Here is a 5,000-nt window from a genome sequence, read left to right as displayed (position 1 = left end):
GCTACAACATATATAGTCAAAGTGAGTGTGATAAACAGACATTGCATTTTCACCAATTAGATAAGCAGCTTGAACTTTGTGTCACTGAAAAAGTAGAAGAAATTACAAACACTGTTCCCATCACTTTTTAGCACAGGTAGTTGGATAAAATACAAACTTTATTTCCTTTCATCATTTGAACAGGGCCAAGGAGCACAAAGCACACACAAGCTGCATTCAGCAACAATATTCTTGTTTGTCTCATAAATACAAGGCAGATGCTAATTGAAAACACAAGGAAATTTGATCCTATTAAAAAGGCAGGAAGCTGCATTTAGTCAATTCATCATTAAATGCTTACTACAACGCAGTGTTGCTGATGAAATAGTGCAAGAGCACACCCTCGTGGACAAAATGCTTACAGCACCTGGTATTTCCAGGCGGTCTCCCATCCAAGTACTAACCAGGCCCGACCCTGCTTAGCTTCCGAGATCAGACGAGATCGGGCGTACCCAGGCTGATATGGCCGTAAGCGAGAAACAATCTCTTGCTACAACATATATAGTCAAAGTGAGTCTGATAAAACAGACATTTAGTCAATTCATCATTAAATGCTTACTACAAGGCAGTGTTGCTGATGAAATAGTGCAAGAGCACACCCTCGTGGACAAAATGCTTACAGCACCTGGTATTTCCAGGCGGTCTCCCATCCAAGTACTAACCAGGCCCGACCCTGCTTAGCTTCCGAGATCAGACGAGATCGGGCATACCCAGGCTGGTATGGCCGTAAGCGAGAAACAATCTCTTGCTACAACATATATAGTCAAAGTGAGTGTGATAAACAGACATTGCATTTTCAACAATTAGATAAGCAGCTTGAACTTTGTGTCACTGAAAAAGTAGAAGAAATTACAAACACTGTTCCCATCACTTTTTAGCACAGGTAGTTGGATAAAATACAAACTTTATTTCCTTTCATCATTTGAACAGGGCCAAGGAGCACAAAGCACACACAAGCTGCATTCACCAACAATATTCTTGTTTGTCTCATAAATACAAGGCAGATGCTAATTGAAAACATCCAGGAAATTTGATCCTATTAAAAAGGCAGGAAGCTGCATTTAGTCAATTCATCATTAAATGCTTACTACAACGCAGTGTTGCTGATGAAATAGTGCAAGAGCACACCCTCGTGGACAAAATGCTTACAGCACCTGGTATTTCCAGGCGGTCTCCCATCCAAGTACTAACCAGGCCCGACCCTGCTTAGCTTCCGAGATCAGACGAGATCGGGCGTACCCAGGCTGATATGGCCGTAAGCGAGAAACAATCTCTTGCTACAACATATATAGTCAAAGTGAGTCTGATAAAACAGACATTTAGTCAATTCATCATTAAATGCTTACTACAAGGCAGTGTTGCTGATGAAATAGTGCAAGAGCACACCATCGTGGACAAAATGCTAACAGCACCTGGTATTTCCAGGCGGTCTCCCATCCAAGTACTAACCAGGCCCGACCCTGCTTAGCTTCCGAGATCAGACGAGATCGGGCATACCCAGGCTGGTATGGCCGTAAGCGAGAAACAATCTCTTGCTACAACATATATAGTTAAAGTGAGTGTGATAAACAGACATTGCATTTTCAACAATTAGATAAGCAGCTTGAACTTTGTGTCACTGGAAAAATTGAAGAAATTAAAAAAACTGTTCCCATCACTTTTTAGCACAGGTAGTTGGATAAAATACAAACTTTATTTCCTTTCATCATTTGAACAGGGCCAAGGAGCACAAAGCACACACAAGCTGCATTCAGCAACAATATTCTTGTTTGTCTTATAAATACAAGGCAGATGCTAATTGAAAACACAAGGAAATTTGATCCTATTAAAAAGGCAGGAAGCTGCATTTAGTCAATTCATCATTAAATGCTTACTACAAGGCAGTGTTGCTGATGAAATAGTGCAAGAGCACACCCTCGTGGACAAAATGCTTACAGCACCTGGTATTTCCAGGCGGTCTCCCATCCAAGTACTAACCAGGCCCGACCCTGCTTAGCTTCCGAGATCAGACGAGATCGGGCGTACCCAGGCTGGTATGGCCGTAAGCGAGAAACAATCTCTTGCTACAACATATATAGTCAAAGTGAGTGTGATAAACAGACATTGCATTTTCAACAATTAGATAAGCAGCTTGAACTTTGTGTCACTGAAAAAGTAGAAGAAATTACAAACACTGTTCCCATCACTTTTTAGCACAGGTAGTTGGATAAAATACAAACTTTATTTCCTTTCATCATTTGAACAGGGCCAAGGAGCACAAAGCACACACAAGCTGCATTCACCAACAATATTCTTGTTTGTCTCATAAATACAAGGCAGATGCTAATTGAAAACATCCAGGAAATTTGATCCTATTAAAAAGGCAGGAAGCTGCATTTAGTCAATTCATCATTAAATGCTTACTACAACGCAGTGTTGCTGATGAAATAGTGCAAGAGCACACCCTCGTGGACAAAATGCTTACAGCACATGGTATTCCCAGGCGGTCTCCCATCCAAGTACTAACCAGGCCCGACCCTGCTTAGCTTCCGAGATCAGACGAGATCGGGCGTACCCAGGCTGGTATGGCCGTAAGCGAGAAACAATCTCTTGCTACAACATATATAGTCAAAGTGAGTCTGATAAAACAGACATTTAGTCAATTCATCATTAAATGCTTACTACAAGGCAGTGTTGCTGATGAAATAGTGCAAGAGCACACCCTCGTGGACAAAATGCTTACAGCACCTGGTATTTCCAGGCGGTCTCCCATCCAAGTACTAACCAGGCCCGACCCTGCTTAGCTTCCGAGATCAGACGAGATCGGGCGTACCCAGGCTGGTATGGCCGTAAGCGAGAAACAATCTCTTGCTACAACATATATAGTCAAAGTGAGTGTGATAAACAGACATTGCATTTTCAACAATTAGATAAGCAGCTTGAACTTTGTGTCACTGAAAAAGTAGAAGAAATTACAAACACTGTTCCCATCACTTTTTAGCACAGGTAGTTGGATAAAATACAAACTTTATTTCCTTTCATCATTTGAACAGGGCCAAGGAGCACAAAGCACACACAAGCTGCATTCAGCAACAATATTCTTGTTTGTCTTATAAATACAAGGCAGATGCTAATTGAAAACACAAGGAAATTTGATCCTATTAAAAAGGCAGGAAGCTGCATTTAGTCAATTCATCATTAAATGCTTACTACAAGGCAGTGTTGCTGATGAAATAGTGCAAGAGCACACCCTCGTGGACAAAATGCTTACAGCACCTGGTATTCCCAGTCGGTCTCCCATCCAAGTACTAACCAGGCCCGACCCTGCTTAGCTTCCGAGATCAGACGAGATCGGGCGTACCCAGGCTGATATGGCCGTAAGCGAGAAACAATCTCTTGCTACAACATATATAGTCAAAGTGAGTGTGATAAACAGACATTGCATTTTCACCAATTAGATAAGCAGCTTGAACTTTGTGTCACTGAAAAAGTAGAAGAAATTACAAACACTGTTCCCATCACTTTTTAGCACAGGTAGTTGGATAAAATACAAACTTTATTTCCTTTCATCATTTGAACAGGGCCAAGGAGCACAAAGCACACACAAGCTGCATTCAGCAACAATATTCTTGTTTGTCTCATAAATACAAGGCAGATGCTAATTGAAAACACAAGGAAATTTGATCCTATTAAAAAGGCAGGAAGCTGCATTTAGTCAATTCATCATTAAATGCTTACTACAACGCAGTGTTGCTGATGAAATAGTGCAAGAGCACACCCTCGTGGACAAAATGCTTACAGCACCTGGTATTTCCAGGCGGTCTCCCATCCAAGTACTAACCAGGCCCGACCCTGCTTAGCTTCCGAGATCAGACGAGATCGGGCGTACCCAGGCTGATATGGCCGTAAGCGAGAAACAATCTCTTGCTACAACATATATAGTCAAAGTGAGTCTGATAAAACAGACATTTAGTCAATTCATCATTAAATGCTTACTACAAGGCAGTGTTGCTGATGAAATAGTGCAAGAGCACACCCTCGTGGACAAAATGCTTACAGCACCTGGTATTTCCAGGCGGTCTCCCATCCAAGTACTAACCAGGCCCGACCCTGCTTAGCTTCCGAGATCAGACGAGATCGGGCATACCCAGGCTGGTATGGCCGTAAGCGAGAAACAATCTCTTGCTACAACATATATAGTCAAAGTGAGTGTGATAAACAGACATTGCATTTTCAACAATTAGATAAGCAGCTTGAACTTTGTGTCACTGGAAAAATTGAAGAAATTAAAAAAACTGTTCCCATCACTTTTTAGCACAGGTAGTTGGATAAAATACAAACTTTATTTCCTTTCATCATTTGAACAGGGCCAAGGAGCACAAAGCACACACAAGCTGCATTCAGCAACAATATTCTTGTTTGTCTTATAAATACAAGGCAGATGCTAATTGAAAACACAAGGAAATTTGATCCTATTAAAAAGGCAGGAAGCTGCATTTAGTCAATTCATCATTAAATGCTTACTACAAGGCAGTGTTGCTGATGAAATAGTGCAAGAGCACACCCTCGTGGACAAAATGCTTACAGCACCTGGTATTCCCAGGCGGTCTCCCATCCAAGTACTAACCAGGCCCGACCCTGCTTAGCTTCCGAGATCAGACGAGATCGGGCGTACCCAGGCTGATATGGAAGTAAGCGAGAAACAATCTCTTGCTACAACATATATAGTCAAAGTGAGTGTGATAAACAGACATTGCATTTTCACCAATTAGATAAGCAGCTTGAACTTTGTGTCACTGAAAAAGTAGAAGAAATTACAAACACTGTTCCCATCACTTTTTAGCACAGGTAGTTGGATAAAATACAAACTTTATTTCCTTTCATCATTTGAACAGGGCCAAGGAGCACAAAGCACACACAAGCTGCATTCAGCAACAATATTCTTGTTTGTCTCATAAATACAAGGCAGATGCTAATTGAAA

At 41.5% G+C, this 5,000-nt stretch overlaps 11 non-coding genes across 11 annotated transcripts; all 11 read right to left on the bottom strand.

Annotated features, from left to right (window-relative positions):
• Window positions 1-394: 394 nt before the first annotated feature.
• Window positions 395-513, bottom strand: LOC145869529 (5S ribosomal RNA). The gene has a single exon (XR_014385525.1). It is a non-coding gene; the product is annotated as a 5S ribosomal RNA (ribosomal RNA).
• Window positions 514-652: 139 nt separating this feature from the next.
• Window positions 653-771, bottom strand: LOC145869270 (5S ribosomal RNA). Its single transcript, XR_014385266.1, has one exon. It is a non-coding gene; the product is annotated as a 5S ribosomal RNA (ribosomal RNA).
• Window positions 772-1,181: 410 nt separating this feature from the next.
• LOC145869527 (5S ribosomal RNA) lies at window positions 1,182-1,300 on the bottom strand. The gene has a single exon (XR_014385523.1). It is a non-coding gene; the product is annotated as a 5S ribosomal RNA (ribosomal RNA).
• A 139-nt stretch (window positions 1,301-1,439) lies between these two features.
• On the bottom strand, window positions 1,440-1,558 carry LOC145870122 (5S ribosomal RNA). The gene has a single exon (XR_014386118.1). It is a non-coding gene; the product is annotated as a 5S ribosomal RNA (ribosomal RNA).
• A 409-nt stretch (window positions 1,559-1,967) lies between these two features.
• Window positions 1,968-2,086, bottom strand: LOC145868225 (5S ribosomal RNA). The gene has a single exon (XR_014384219.1). It is a non-coding gene; the product is annotated as a 5S ribosomal RNA (ribosomal RNA).
• A 410-nt stretch (window positions 2,087-2,496) lies between these two features.
• LOC145868605 (5S ribosomal RNA) lies at window positions 2,497-2,615 on the bottom strand. The gene has a single exon (XR_014384601.1). It is a non-coding gene; the product is annotated as a 5S ribosomal RNA (ribosomal RNA).
• A 139-nt stretch (window positions 2,616-2,754) lies between these two features.
• Window positions 2,755-2,873, bottom strand: LOC145868224 (5S ribosomal RNA). The gene has a single exon (XR_014384218.1). It is a non-coding gene; the product is annotated as a 5S ribosomal RNA (ribosomal RNA).
• Window positions 2,874-3,282: 409 nt separating this feature from the next.
• LOC145868885 (5S ribosomal RNA) lies at window positions 3,283-3,401 on the bottom strand. The gene has a single exon (XR_014384880.1). It is a non-coding gene; the product is annotated as a 5S ribosomal RNA (ribosomal RNA).
• Window positions 3,402-3,810: 409 nt separating this feature from the next.
• Window positions 3,811-3,929, bottom strand: LOC145869526 (5S ribosomal RNA). Its single transcript, XR_014385522.1, has one exon. It is a non-coding gene; the product is annotated as a 5S ribosomal RNA (ribosomal RNA).
• Window positions 3,930-4,068: 139 nt separating this feature from the next.
• On the bottom strand, window positions 4,069-4,187 carry LOC145869269 (5S ribosomal RNA). Its single transcript, XR_014385265.1, has one exon. It is a non-coding gene; the product is annotated as a 5S ribosomal RNA (ribosomal RNA).
• Window positions 4,188-4,596: 409 nt separating this feature from the next.
• Window positions 4,597-4,715, bottom strand: LOC145870372 (5S ribosomal RNA). Its single transcript, XR_014386368.1, has one exon. It is a non-coding gene; the product is annotated as a 5S ribosomal RNA (ribosomal RNA).
• Between the last annotated feature and the right edge of the window lie 285 nt (window positions 4,716-5,000).

This window comes from Salmo salar, unplaced genomic scaffold (genome assembly GCF_965601325.2).
Source record: "Salmo salar unplaced genomic scaffold, fSalSal1 ptg000293l, whole genome shotgun sequence".
Taxonomy (NCBI): Eukaryota; Metazoa; Chordata; class Actinopteri; order Salmoniformes; family Salmonidae; genus Salmo; species Salmo salar.
The sequence above is the reverse complement of the archived record's forward strand: the minus strand, read 5'-3'. Positions and strand labels throughout refer to the sequence as shown.